At 39.5% G+C, this 15584-nt stretch overlaps 1 long non-coding RNA gene across 2 annotated transcripts; it reads left to right on the forward strand.

Annotated features, from left to right (window-relative positions):
• Positions 1 to 5849: 5849 nt before the first annotated feature.
• On the forward strand, positions 5850 to 11804 carry LOC129643206 (uncharacterized). Of its 2 annotated transcripts, none has more exons than XR_008710147.1 (3): positions 5850 to 5979; positions 8467 to 8616; positions 10242 to 11803. It is a non-coding gene; the product is annotated as an uncharacterized LOC129643206 (long non-coding RNA). The 2 variants fall into 2 exon arrangements; XR_008710148.1 differs by lacking the exon at positions 5850 to 5979 and adding an exon at positions 6513 to 6751 and having other exon boundaries at positions 10242 to 11804.
• The last annotated feature ends 3780 nt before the right edge of the window (positions 11805 to 15584 follow it).

The raw sequence follows: 15584 nt of genomic DNA on the forward strand, positions 1-15584 counted from the left end.
TTAAGAAGAAAAACTTTGTCCATATTTTTTGAAATTTTAACACAAAGTATGTATTTATATATAACTTTCAAAATTAAAAAAAGTAAATATTTCAAAAGGAAGTAGGCTTACAAATTTTATTGTTCAAAGTAAAAATATCTTTTTTAATTGGTAAAGCTTATCCCAATAAAACTCAAATAATGTAGACTGAATAAAATAGAAAATGAAAGTTCATAGCTACCTAATTACCCTAATAATTATTAGCAGTTTGCTTTATATTTTCCCATATTTTCTTCTAAATTCAATAAATATAAATGAGATTCTGTTGTTAAAAAATGCTGTACTTTGTAGAAATTAAATGACTTTATTTTTAATTACTGTATTAGGCAAGATATATATCGAAAAAGGAAAGTTTGACATAACAGAGCATATGTTATATATCTAGATTGTGAAATTATATTTGAAATCAGTTTGTTTTCATCTGACAGAATTCTATTTTAATTTTTTCCTAATAATTACTCCTAATATTTATTTTATTCCTATAATTAATTTTTTCCTAAAAAAGATATGTATAAAGATTAAGTATTAGGTTCTTCATTTTAAACCTACCTCTCTATACAAAAATAATTTTTTCAATACATTATAGTACAGTTACACAATAGAATATTATTCAGCTTTTAAAATCATATTTTTAAAGAGCATAACTCAGAAGTATAAGGCTTAATATAAGGCTAAATAAAAAGCAAGGTAATCTACAAATTACTTTATAGTTGAAAATGTCAAGTGTATGTACATATATCACATTAAAAATATTGCAAGCAAATATACCAACCCACTCCAGTTCTTGCCTGGAGAATCCCATGGACAGAGGAGCCTGGTGGGCTACAATCCATGGGGTCACAAAGAGTTGGACACAACAGAGTGACTTCACATGTCACATACCATATAAAATGTAATATCCCTGGTGGTAGAATTCTGAATGTTTTTATTTATTCTTAATATGTATAAACAAACATATATATTTATGTTTTCCAACTTCTCAATTTGTTATTTTACAGCAGGTTTTTTTTTTTTTCTTAATTTTAAAAGTGTATTTCAACGTTTTAGCCCATCACATGTTGAGACAGATAAAGTGCTTACTTGGGACTCCATTCGCAGTAAGCCATCAGCAGAGTTGGTCAGATACTTCTAAAATTTTCTCTTGGAAAATCACATTTAACACTTCCCAAACACAAAAGCTTTCTCTGCAAACACAAGAGTGCCAGTGGTAGAAAGGGGTCAAGGAGATATGTTTCGGCAAAGGTATTCTTGGAAAGGGAATCCCGGGGCTCTGTCCCTGAGCCAGGATGACCGAGGGGGAGGGTCCCGGGACCACGACGGAAGCAGCACTTGGAACCAGACAGTCATCAGAGTGGTACGCTTTTACGACTACTGGAAAGACAGAGATGAACGAACTGACTTTGAACCTGAGAAAGAAACACACGGGAGAGAAGGTGGGAAAGAACATCCAAAGGAAACAGGAGGAAAATGACTTACACTCAAAGAACTTCGTCCACTATACTCATTCAGTTCCTACACCACCCCTACTGTAACAATACAAAGAACACCTACACACTACCACCTTAACAACACAGAGAGTCTCAAAATGCTGTTGGTTAGAAGTCCTTGCACAGAGAAAGAAGAAGCTGTGTGGCCACTAAGACGGCATGCAACGGATGGGTAAGAAAAGCCCTTTAAATACATGGCGATCAGACAAAACCTGGGCTGAGCTTTACTTCTGAATTACATTATAAAACTTCCTAACCTCTTCAGGCTACAGGTTGAGCACATCCAGTGAAGTGGAATTTACACCTGAAGAAAAAAAAAAGGCATGTTGCTTTACCTGTCGAATAAAAAACTGTGACAGGGTCAAAAAATGCAGGACTGGCAGATCTCATATGGGGAGCCCTCTGGGGCTTTAAGACGGATTCACCAATTTTCTATTCGGTTTCTTGTTTAAGTGATTTCTTTCTTTTCCTCCTTGCTTTTAGGTGGCTTTAAAATTATCAAGCCAAATGGATTAGATTCCACAGAAATCATTTTCTCCGAAGGTTAAAAAGAGTGATTTCCTGCAACCAGGGAAAGGAACCAATCCTGTAAATTCAAGACTATGCCAAAGGTATATGACATTAACTCCACTCTCTGACCTGGGTTTCCTTGAGCTTGTTATAGTAATGCTCCCTTTGAGGATTTTGGTTTAGGACTGCTTGGGAAGGCTAAATTCAGAGATCTTGGGAAACAGGCTTGCTCTCAAGTGCCCTGGACTTAACATTGTTTGGTTAAGACCTATTGTGCTATTCTCTCTTCCACTAGAGAAAAAAGAAATAATAATCAACCCAGGAGTAGGGCTGACATTTCCTTAGCAGGCTGGAGCAGTGTAGCACTTAATTACCCACTGGGAGATGTGAGGAGAGGACAGTTCAGCTCTGCCTGAGGGCCCTAACCCAGCTGCTCCTGCGAGTACGTGGCAGAAATGACCTGCCAGGCCCCAGCCTTTGACTGCTGCGCTGGAGACAAGGCAACCCCTATTCAACAAGCTGGTCAACAGTAATTTGGTTCTAAAATATCTCTACAATGGAAATACTCAAGTCTTGGAAAAACGGAAACACAGGTAAACAGGCAGAGGGATATTACAAAGACTCAACCTGTCAATTTCTTGACAGAAATGTGACAGAATGTGAGTGAGGGCTTCCCAAGAATGAGACACAATAGAAGTAGGCCCCGTAAACTCAGCTAGTAACTCTCCAACCTCGACAAAAGTCAGGGGCATGCGCAGAGGTTTTGCAAGCTTTGCTCTGTGCCCTGTGTTTCTGCATTCTTGATTAGCAATCCAATATGTCAAACTTTTCAATTAAAAGGAAAATTGCCTAAAGATCAGCCTTAAACAATGGGTTAAAATGTAAACCATCTAAGTCACAGGCAAGCAGTTTCTTCCAGTCATCTGATGTTGGAGAAACACGTATTCAGCTCCAAATGAGAGTTCTATGCTCCGGGAATACCCAAAGCTTGGCAAGTCAAAATGAGAACTTCTAAGCCCTCCAGGCTTGCCAGAGCTTCAGGGCTCCTGGTCCAAAGAGCAGGGCTGGCTGAAGGGAACAGTGCAAAATCCTGATACACAGTTCCATCGCCCGCCTCCTCCCATCCACTCCCCAACTGCTCCATACCCCCTACCTGGTAAACCAACCTCCAAGCACTGAAAACAAAACAGAACGAATTAATGGCCCCTGTTCTGTTTCATTATTTATGCCCTTCTCATGTACCACACTAACCAAAGGATGCTCTTTGATGATTATATCTCCAAAGAACATTACTGTGATCATGGTATGTGCTGGGGAACCATAGATAATTAATCAGTCAAACTGAGAGATATGGATAAGAATAACTTTTGGATTTTGTAAAAGTAAATTTAATGCATAAAACCTGCTATGAACTGATGAATCAAATAGCCTCTTTTCACTCCTAGTTAAAGCAAGGCATAGACTACAGCCGCCTGCAAACCTGTGGTTTCATCCCAAAGAAGAGGAAAGGAATTGTGAGTTTATTTTTGCTCCTTTTAAATCTTTCCAATGACTTATGTATTTGTTAAACAGGTGTGCTTGGTATGGAATTGTTTCCTAGTAAACACCAAAAAATAGGAAATGAGTCACCGATTTGACATATTTTCTACTTGTCCTGTGATAAACTGGTGACTCATTAACCCATTGAGATCCCTATTTGTAAAGTTAGGGATGAAAGAATTCCATACTCTTAAAACCAATAACACTGTGGAAATGCCTTCCTGTACTGTCCCCTCACACTGTCCCAGGTGCATCTTTCCAAAGAAAATTGTGCATGGTTTTAAGAGGTCTATGTCGTGAGTGACAAGGGACCTAGCGGCCTTTGTCTTCCGCCGCCAAACCATGTGGAATTCTGGGAGTGTAGAATGGAGAGGAAAAAAGAAAGAGAAAAATCGAACCTTCTTTTGTTTCTTAAAGAAAAAAAGAGGGCCACCAACAAAGACCTGTTTCCTTTCCCCTTTTGTCAAATGAAAGCTCTTCAGAGATGACTGGGCTCTTGTCTGTCACCGTTTGAATCCTGTAGGATGTGACTTCGTGTGGCTTTGCTCTAAGTACACCAAAGCATCTGATACTTTTGAAGGTTGAAACCACTTTGTGGCGCTCAAGGGATGTCTGTGAAGACACCCGATCCCTGGGAGAAGAGCACCATACTCTCCTCTCAGTTAGAGCTTGCTTTACAGACACACGCTGGATGCCAATTTATCCATTTATCATAGACATGGCGGGGCCAGGACATTTGGGAGCACGTGAATCAAGTTCCAGAATTAACCAAAGAAGAATATGCAGATAATGTACAATCCCATCTCCCAGGGATGCTGGATTGTTTATCGCTAGGAGAGCACTGATGACTGCATCAGAGACCCTTCTGATTTCTGGTCGTTTCCCTCTCTCTCCCTCTTGCTTCTGGAAACAGTTCTGAAAACCACCTCCTCCACCGTAGTCTGAGATGACCACAGACTGGACAGAAGAACAGACACCAAACTTGTTTATCCATGTCTTCAAAGGTACGGGTTTTCTTATACATAGGCTCAGTGTTCTGAGGAGATTGGGTCTCCTCCTTTCTGTTACTAATGAAAGATAAACTGAAACTGTTCTCCTAATAATTACCATTTTTTAAAAGAAAGATGTTGCGAAAAGGTTGGAGGCTCTTTCTGGAAGATTAGCTCCACTAATCAGGGTGCAACAGAATAATTTTCCTCAGATTACTCTAATCACGTCAGAACATTTAAAAAGCTCAAGAATGGATAATAAAAGTAATCTCCTTCTTGGGATATGTGCAGAAGCACAGAACGTCTTCAGGCTTTAAGGAATACTATTAGATTTTTGCAGGACCCTCTCAGTGAGGTAAGAGCATGTCCACCGTGGCACACTGCTATGTTAAGTATAATGATGTATTCTTTCCCCTTGGAAATAACACCAAGCCAAGCACTATACTCTCCTCACATTCGTTACTTACGTTACTTTCAGCACACATGGGGTCGGATGGACCCTTTCATACTTGCTTGATAATGGCTGGTGGGGGAATAAGCAGAGGAAAACGGCAAGTGAAGCCGTCAAATGTTGAGAAACGGACAGTACCGCTTCCCATTTAGCTGGAGATTCGTTTCGCCACCGGGACAGGCTGAGTCCAAGTGCCTCCAATGTTTAAGGATGTTGCTGTATACAGTAAAATCATTTGCTATTGAGTTAGGATCACACATGCCAAGCACCTGCATCCTGCAGTAGAGGGAATATCACACAAAGCAACGCGGGAAGCTTCCGCACCAAACCCACCATTCATTGCAGGGCTCATCAAGAGAGCTTCACGTTTTCCCTTTCCCTGTGCGAGGAAAACTATTTCAGGTAACCTAACTGCAAGCAATTTTTATACACCAGACAGCACTTACACAGCTTATATATTTAACGAGACCAGCAAGAAGCTCATGGTATTCTTAAGAGTTATTTTTGCTCAGAATAGCTCATAACAAAGCGTGAGAGAGGCACGTCTGGCATGGAGACGCTTTCGTGCAGCTCCGTCCAGGAGGCACGCGTTTTACGGGACAAGTTCAAGTGCAGCCCGAGATGTTCCAGTGACAGAGCACCAGGGTCTCAGACATAAAGCGCTGAACGTTGCTTTGGGCCCCGGGCTGCTCGGGTGAAGCCCTTTGATTTCATTTGAAGCATTCAGAGAAAAAGCCCTGGTGGTATCGGCTTCCCATTTCGCAGCGCTCTTTTTCCGAAGCAGCTGAGTGTGCTGGAGAGACAGACTCGCAGCGCAGAAACACTTGGGGCACGCCCTCTGGGATTTTTCCGTTTCCTCTACATTAATGAAGATTAAAGTGTAAGAAAGGGCAGTCATCAGTGGAACGGATAATTAATGATGATTGATGATTTACTTTTAATTTAAGCCCCACCATTAATTCAGGTAAAGCACACAGATGCTTGAAACTTCTGGGGTTGTGAAATTGTTTAGCGTTCAGCGTGGACCGATGGAAGTCTCCACCTGCATGGGAGGGTGGGGGAGGGGTGATATTATCCATAAAGTAAGTTTCATTGGGTGAATATTGAAAGAGAAAGCTCCATCTGTTAGAAAAATACTTTTCCGTCTTTCTTTCTTTCTTTCTTTTTAAATCTCTGCCACTCTTCGCTGAAAGCCTTTGCGGCTTTCTTGGACGCAGCTACTTAGGCAACTATCGCTTTTGGTTTTCTTAGAGAAGTATGGCTTTTTTGTGTTTACATGTAGTTATTTGCTGCTATTACAAAATACTCTTTCTCACAACTCTTGAGATATCACATAAGCAAGTACCCTTTGACAGTGGCAAAAGTGAAAAAAAGTGACAGCAGGATCGGGTGGGCAGAAATATTCCAAAATTCAGGCCATAAATCCAGCAGCAGGATGCACATCAGCACTTTCTCCCTTTTGCCAACACAGCACAGCATCTCCAGACGCCGGTCCTTGCTGTATCGTGCAGAAGTGGTGTGTCAGTACCACATTCAATGATAAGGCTGTTTACAAGTGGCAAATTTAAGGCACTTACGGTTCCCCAGAGTTTATCTCCCTAAGGATGGCAGAGCTCGAAGAGAATGGAGGTTGGGGGGTTTGCCAGCGTATTGTAGAAAAGCTTAAAGCTTCATTTGCTGACCCAGACTTACAAAGAACTTCAGAAATCAGGCAGCCTCATGGGCCCGAGTTCCAGGTGAGTATTTATTACCATGTGTACTAGGAACTAAGACATAAATTCTGACCTGAGCAATTCTGACGCCTCCATGTGCCAAATGGGTCAGGTGGGTGCTGTCTGGGTTTGAATCCTGGAAGTTTTGCTAAACTCCTCTCACCAAGGTTTGTGCTCCAGCAGCCTCTGCTCCTTGTGGTATTTCTAGTTTTCATACCGTGATGACAAAGAGATATGGATCCAGGGAGTTCAATGGCTAATATTTCCTCCTCTTTGCAGAAACAAAACAAAATTATTCAAATTATTCAGGAAAGCTATTAATATATTAATATATGTTAATATTCCTTTTAATATATGTTAATATTCCTTGATGCTCTTAATCTCCGTAAGTACAAAAACAGTCAAGCACTGAAGAAAAATAGTGTGCCACAACCACCTGTAGGCATAAAGTCACAAAACAGAACTGCTGATCTAACCTAGCGCAATAATTACGTCTCTGTAAAAAGTTTAAGTAGTAATTATCGAAGTTTTATTTTTACGTATATTTGCGTCCTTTGTTTTGGAGCAAGCAGTAAGATGGAAATAAGACATTTTGCTTCTACTAGAGGCAGCAAGATGAACAAAGGGATTGAAGGAGACTAATGCTTCTGTAAAACTGATGGGTACCAATTATAAGCAAAGCTACAATGGCACCTTAATATGCTTCATTTTCAGAGAAGAAAGAGCAAGTATGCATGAAAAATGCATTCATAATTAAGTTACAAGGTGCAGCGCCCACCCCCACCCCCCGACCCCTGCAAGCAAGCACACATTTTAAAAACCCGAGCACTGCACGGTCTCTGCCTCCCTCAGTTTTCCTTTGACTTTAAGCCTTTGCTTTCATTGTTGTTCTCTCTTCCCGCATCCTGCTGGTACAATAAGCTCTCACAGTCAGAAGGTGGTTTACCACCGATGTGCTTGACCAGCTGCAGACTTCAAGTCTAAATCGTTGCCGCAAATCTCCTTTGTCAGTGCTAGCAAATATTTGCTTTTCCTCATGTTAAATATCTTTTTTGCTCACCCCGTCTTGAGGTTTAATGCAAAACAAACTCTTTTATTAATTCTCCCTGCCACCCCCCACATTGTATCTTCATGAATTACACCATGTGTTTAAGCAGATTGCTGTGGACTCTGTGCTGTGGGCAATTAGAAGCCCAGCACTTTGTTACACAGCTGGCACCCTGGATGGCAGAGAGACATGCTACTGTGTGGCAAGAACCACAGAGCGCTATAATTCATGGATGTACAGGAATACATTTATCAGCGTGGATTATTTGTGGCTAGGAAGGGATTTTCATAAACACATCAGCATTATAAAACCCGAGCCCTGTCTAAATCTAGGAAATGCCATCAGCAAAGAATATAGAACGTTTTGTCAAATTCTCAAGTCTAATTTTATTTTTAGCAGCTTCAAAAGACCCTACATCCTGACAGTTTCCATATCTGTTAGTAAGGAATACCCAGTCTAAATTTTTACCATGAAAGCTAATGACCCTATTAACTGTAATTTGTTTACTCACTAGCCTGGAACAGTATTTTTTTTCCACAGGTACCTCTTTGATGTTCAAAATTAAGCTTCCTAGAGGCTTGAGAAATTAAATGCTAAAAGAGGTCAATTATACAACTGTTGCCTTAAAGACAAAGATCGCCACTCCCTTGTTGCTTTAAATTGACTTTTTTTTTTTCTCCTTGATGAGCAGATGAACACAAATACAAGATCACTACTCAACACATGTTAAGCTCGCCTCCTGATTCACTTGGATGTGATGGATAGCTTTGAATGAGAGCACCTGAGCGTGCTGAAAAGGGCTTAATTAAAACCAGCAAAATCACCAATGCCTGTTCCTTAGGTAACGTATGAACTCTACACCAAAATAATACTCAAGCTGGACAAAAAGAAATCAAAACGAAAGGGCGTGTTTTATAAAAACAGGGAATTATTCTATATCACTTGCAAAGCTCCATGAGGTAGAAAATGTACCCGGGATAGTGTATGTAAACCATTCAGAGTTCTCCCTATGGTTCAAACATCAGCATTATTATGAAATGGTTGTGAAGTGGAAAAAAGCATTCTGGTTACCAGAAAACAAATGAACAAGCTGATTGTAAGACAATGGGAAGATACTAGGGGACGAAACCCTACCATAGACGTGTGTGCGCAAAGAAAGCCTTTTTGGTTAATATCCTGGGTCCAGTAGCATTTCTGTGATAATAGGTAACAAAAGCATTTTGCAGAGAGGCAGCCTTGCTCTGCAGGGCCGATGCTAACATTTATGCTCTCCTTTCATGCCTGACACAATCTCTGTGTGCCTACCATAGATATGCATAGATGGGTACCTATTCTCCATACTCTAGGGGCATCTCCTTCCATGATAGGAGTTTTCTTTGACGTTAGAAAAGATTAATGACTCAGAAATACATAGATAATGTATCTACAATTCCAGGTGCTGAAAACTAAGTAAGAGAATACAAATTCCTCAACTTGAAAGTTGGTCACGAGTTGAAATGCCTCATCATCTGGTTTGAGAACAATTTTCCCCTCTATCTTATACTGGCCCTATGACAATTTTATTTTCGAGTTCTCTCCAATTTCCTAGTTTCCATCCAGTTACACTTGTTAAGAATACAATTATAGCTCTGTGGCTGCTGAATACGTTGGCGTATACAAAGCAGAAGATATGCCCCGGATTTTAAGGATGCTTAAAATGACTGCATGGGGACTCAGTACAAAACAGGTGGTTGAGTGCAGGACCTCAGTTGTGGGATTGGAATCCCTACCCTGTCACTTATTAAGTGGGTCTCTGTCTTATGTTATCTCTGTTTTGAAGATAAGGAAATGATCTACTTTAAATAATCCACATAAAGTGGTCCATACTTAGAGCCTCATAAATCATATTAATTTTTATGGGACTGATCAACTACCTGTCCAGCCAATGTCCTTGTTACCAGGTAAGATCGGATACCAGGCCTGCATTGATCTGGAGCAGCGCTGTGCTAAAGTCCTCCTTAGGAAAAAATCAGTAAAACTGATTTTGTGCTTAAAATCTTTGAGTTCTATTTACTAGGCAATTTGGGCATTAATTTTGATTTTAAAAAACCCACTGTTTTAATATATAGTTTGATGACTTGGTGGGGTGCCTCTTAAATTTTGTGCCTGAAATGAATGCTTACTTGCTTCACCCTAATCCTTAAAAGCACATGTGGAGGCCCCAAGCATATGCTTTTAAGAGAGCTTTATGAGCCTGAAGAAACCTCTGTGTGTGTGTGTGTGCGCGCGTGCGTGCGTGTGTGTGTATGTGCATGTGTGCATGCGTGCTTAGTCATGTCTGACTCTTTTGAGACCCCATGGACTGCAGCCCATTAGTCTCTGCTGTCCATGGGACTTCCCAAGCAAGAACACTGGAGTGGGTTGTCATTTCTTTCTCCAGGGGATCTTCCTCACCCAGGGAGCTAACTTGCGTCTTCTGCATCGCAGGTGAATTCTTTACCACTGGTGCAATCTGAGAAGCCCTGAAGAAGCCTGGAGAGGCTGCACACACTCAGAGACAGCAGGGGGTATGGCATATCCAGTTTAAGGATGGTTGGTTATACTTGGCACCAAGGAGCAAGTAAGATTTCTCTAAGCTATAAGCAGAGACCCTGAGGCTCCTGTTGCCTGGTGCCCAGCCTGCCTTGTTTGGCCTAGGACCTGATAAATTGTCCTCAGAATGCTGTAGAATTGATCTACTTTCAGAGTTTCAGATCTCCTTAAGGTCTGTGAGCATTGACCGAAGAGAGATGGAGCCTTCAACAGTGTAGAGAAAGAGCTGGAAAGGCTCTTTGTAACTGTGTAATGATTGACTTAAACTTAACTCTTTCTTTACAAGGTTCAGAATAATTTCTCATTACCATTTATGCTAACAGACCATGATAAGGACATGGAGATATCTAAGTCCACTGATTCACTGCAGAGAAAGGGGTATTGGACAGTGCTCCAGAAGGAGTACCATGTGTATTTAAACTGTAATCGGAGACATCTATTTTCAACCTCAACCACAATCTGTGAGTACATTTTAAAGTCCCCTTTTGGGGCAGAGAAACTGAACAGACTTTTTTTTCCAGAAAAGAAAGAGATTGTCAACAAGCATATGAAGAGATGCTCCATATAACTCATCATTAGGGAAATGCAAATCAAAAACCACCAGGAGATATCATCTCACTTCTGTCAGAATGGCTATCACCAAAAAGACAAGAGATAACATGTGCTGGTGAGGGTATGGAGAAAAGGGAATCCTCATGTATTATAGTGGAAATGTAAACTGGTGCAACCACTACAGAAAACAAAATAGAGGTTTCTCAAAATATTAAAAATATAACTATCGTATGATCCAGCATTTCTATTTCTGGGTATTTATCTGAAAGAAATGAAATAATCATCTCAAAGTAAGATCTGCATCCTCTTGTTTGTTGCAGCATTGTTTATGACAGCCAAGACATGGAAATAACCTAAGTGTCCTTCAATGGATTAAAGAAAATATTATATAAATGTCTCCATACTGGAATGTTATTCAGCCATAAAAAGGAAATTCTTCCATTTGCAAATACATCAATGAAACTTGGGTGCATTACTCTAAATGATACAAACCAAATGGAAAAAGACAAATACCAAATTCATTATATTCTCACTTATATGTGGAATCTAAAAAACCAAGCTCATGAATACAGATCACTGGTTGCCAGAGTTAGGAGATAAGAAGGTGGACAAAATGGATGAAGGCAGTCAAAAGGCACAAACTTTCAGGTATAAAACAAAGGTTAAGGGACTGTGATGTACAGCTGGGTGACTAAAGTTCATAATACTGTATAGAAGATCTTAAAAGTTCTCATCATAAGAAAATAAAACTTTATCATTAGGTGTTGGGTGTTAACTAACCTTATGTGGTCATCGTTTTTCAATATAAACATATCAAATCATGATGTACACCTGAAACTAACACATTGTATATGTTAATTACATGTCTCAATAAATCTAAGGAAAATAGTCCCTTTTTACCATTTCTGTAGGGACAGAACATGAGAGGCAGAAAACAGAAAATAAAGAAAAAGAAACAGAGAGCAGATGGGTCATTCCTGGCTTCTTAGTGGCAGATATTTCCAAAGCTTATTGGAGAAGACCCTTAGAAGTACACCTGCTAGAAACTTCCTGCTTTAAGTGTGAAAAGAAAAGAAAGTGAAAGAAAGTGTAGTCGCTGAGTTGCATCCAACTCTTTGCAACCCTATGGACTGTAGCCCACCAGGCTCCTTTGTCCATGGGATTCTCCAGGCAAGAATACTGGAGTGGGTGCCATTTCCTTCTCCAGGGGATCTTCCTGATCCAGGGATTGAACCTGGGTCTCCTACATCACAGGCAGATGCTTTACCCTCTGAGCCACCAGGGTGGGCATTGAGCAAATAAGAAAGACAGTGGTGTGCAGTTATCGATATAAACTGTAATGCAGGAAGGGACAATTCCAGCCCAAACCAGTTGCCATGGCAAGGGCAAAGACAAAACCACAGTGGAATGTTGGCCAGGCAAGTATAAAAATACCGGCCAGAGAGAAGAAAAGCAATTCCCTCATCACTGTCAGATAACCATAGAATCCAGCAATCCCACTCCTGAACATCCATTCAGAGAAAACCATAATTAAAAAAGATACATCCACCCCGGTGTTTACTGCAGCGCTACATAAATATCTAAGACATAGAAGTAAGCTAAATGTCCATCAAGAGAGGAATGGATAAAGAAGATGTGGTACATATATAGAGTAGAATATTACTGAGCCATAAAAGGAAGAATGAAATAATGTCATATGCAGCTGCATGGATGGACCTAGACATTATTAGTAAGTTAGAGAAATACAAATACTCTGGGATATCAGTTATATGTGGAATCTAAAAACAAAATTTATAGAAATGAACTTATTTACAAAAGGGAAACTGGTCTACAGACTTCAAAAACAAACGTTTGGTTGCCAAAGGGGAAAGGTTGGGGGGGATATAAATCAGGAGTTTGGGACTAACATATGCACATTTCTATAAATAAAATAGATAATCAGCAAGTACCTGCTGTATAGCATAGGGAACTCTGCTCAGTATTCTGTAATAATCTATAAGGGAAAAGAGTCGGGAAAAGCATCTGAAAAAGAATGGATATGTGTGTATGTATAACTGAATCACTTTGCTGTACACCTGAAACTAAAATAACATTGTAAATCAACAGTAATATTACATAAAAATTAAGAATTCTCATGCACTGGGACATTATGTCTCAGCCCTACCACATATTATATGTAGTTGCTTGTATACAGCCATGCTTATGAAAGGGTCAGACCATGAAACAAGTGCTGGTTTTAATGCAAAGCTGACTTGGATTTCAGCCTCGGCTCCACCACTTATTAACTGTCTGTGTCCTTGGGGAGTTCACTTTACCTCTTGGCTTCAGTTGTGCGTGTGTGCTAAGTCTTGTGCACTCTTTGTGACCATATGGACCATAGCCCGCCAGGCTTCTCTGTTCATAGGATTCTCCAGGCAAGAATACTGGAGTGGGCTGCCATTTCCTCCTCCAGGGGATCTTCCCAACCCCAGGATCGAACCTGCATCTCTTATGTCTCCTGCATTGGTAGGAGGGTTCTTTACCACTAGGGCAACTTTACCTGATCTATGAAATGGGAATCTGTCTCCAAGATCTGTCTCCCAAGTCTGTTCCAAGTAGTGTCATAATATGTAGGAAATTAGGTTGCCTGGAACTTTTATTCAATAGCCAATCCTTATCTCCAAAGTGTCTACCAGGCAATGGGCTTTGCATTAGTAAATATGAGAATGTATATTCAGTTCCTTTAATTCATACTCTGAAGTGTGTTTTAGCCTTTCTAAATAGACTGTCTTACTGCTTTCTTAGATTTCGTTACAGTGACAGGACTGAGCCATCGATGGCAGTCATGCCCGACAATCCAGAGCGGACAGATCTGGCCGGACGCCCCACCTTGCCCCCAACACAATGACACATGCCACCCAAGATGACTCCCTGCTGTCTAACATGTTACACTTTGTGCGACTTCAAAGCCATTGTCTAATCACAAATTTCTGCAAAGTGAGTGATCTAATGCAAACCTACTCCATAGATGGAAAATTTGTCCTTTTTTTTTTTTAAATTCAGGAGAACAATATAACTGTTTGCAACTAAGTGTGTTTCATTTTTTTCTGTAAGAGAATTCACAGCAAAAGTACAGATTCAACTAAGCTGAAGAAAGAAGTGAAAGCTTTGAATATACGGCCTTTCCTCCAAATCTGGAACTTTTAATATGATGATAACAAGGTAGGCACAGACTAAGTCAGTGAACCAGAGCTCTAAAAAAACTCTGCTACTACAATTTCAAAAATGGAATTACGAATCCTATATCCTCCTAGGAACATACACCACTGCTCCAGAAATGGTCTGAGTTGAAAATGAGAGTCAAACCTTCATTTTCAAGAACCTTATCTGTGTCAAGTTTTTAAAGTAGTAAGAGTGTTTACTTTTTCCAAAATCTGATTTCTTGTTTCATGTTGCAGCTGAAGGGCATATTACTTACTAAGGGTTGACAGGATTACTGCTGGTGTACTGGTGGTTTTTCTTGATTACACTTGTTTTTGAATGTTTCTATAAATCTCCTAGCTGATTCTAAAAATAATTTTCTAGTAAACTAAAAAGTCTTTTTTTTTTTTTTTTTGCAGAATTATCTAAAAATAAGGGGGGAAGAAAGCTTGTTTAATGCTATGCTCTGAAATACCCACTCATATGGCCAGTTTGAAGTTTGTTGGACTTGCGTTTAAAGAAGATGAAATTTAAGTGGAAACAATTACAGGAAAAAGAAAGTATGCAATGTGATGATATGAATAATATGCAGGGAGAACGTTCTATTAAAACTTGTCTATTCTGTACTTACAGAAGTTTTACTTTGTATGTAAGCTATTTTTTTTTTTTTTTTTTTGTATTTCATTTTGTAGGTAGTATGGAAACTGAGATTTCGGGTTATTGATTGTATTTTTCTTTTATTATGCCAGGAGTTTCCCATGAAAATCTCTCCTATTCTTATTAGGTTTACAAGATTTACCTACTGAAAACTTTTTGAAACTATTTCTTTTATTTCACTGATACATTTTTTATCATGACCAATCCAAAGGAATAACATTTGCTTTTATTTGAATTTTCTAGGTTGTGTTAGTAAAGAAACGGACTTTAAACTCTGAGGGCTGTGGCTAATTTTTGTTTGTTTTGTCTAAAATTTACTTATAGTTACTCTGCTTCTCAACAGTTAAGGTAGAATATGTAGCTTCTACAGAACGTCTGAAGAATAATAATATTTTAAAGCCTATACTATATGCTTATATTTGCCTTGCATGTAATGTTATCCCACTCAATTAAAAAAAAAAATGATGTATGATTGAGAACTTGGCCATAGGAACCCTGTAAACCAAGCTCAGCTCAGCAGGCTGAAGACACCCAGCAACAACTGACTAAGTGATTCAAACCGGGGGTAAAAATGCTGCAGAGATGTTTTAGAGGAATCTTGACACTATGCAACTTTTTGTAAACCGTGGTAATGTCTTCCTGAAATATGTAAGTTGCAGGAAAAAATGTAAGTGGTCAATTTTTTACCTTTACAATAGAGATTTAATGTAATCAAATACCCCTGCTACTTGTTTCCTTCCATTTCTGCCTGTTCCAAAAACAATTATAGTCTCAAAAAGAAAGCATAGTCACTTAATTAGCATCATTCTACAGCTGCTCCTTAATAAATCAACATGATAAATATGTGTA

The sequence above is a fragment of the Bubalus kerabau genome, chromosome 2, assembly GCF_029407905.1.
Source record: "Bubalus kerabau isolate K-KA32 ecotype Philippines breed swamp buffalo chromosome 2, PCC_UOA_SB_1v2, whole genome shotgun sequence".
In the NCBI taxonomy this organism is placed as follows: domain Eukaryota; kingdom Metazoa; phylum Chordata; class Mammalia; order Artiodactyla; family Bovidae; genus Bubalus; species Bubalus kerabau.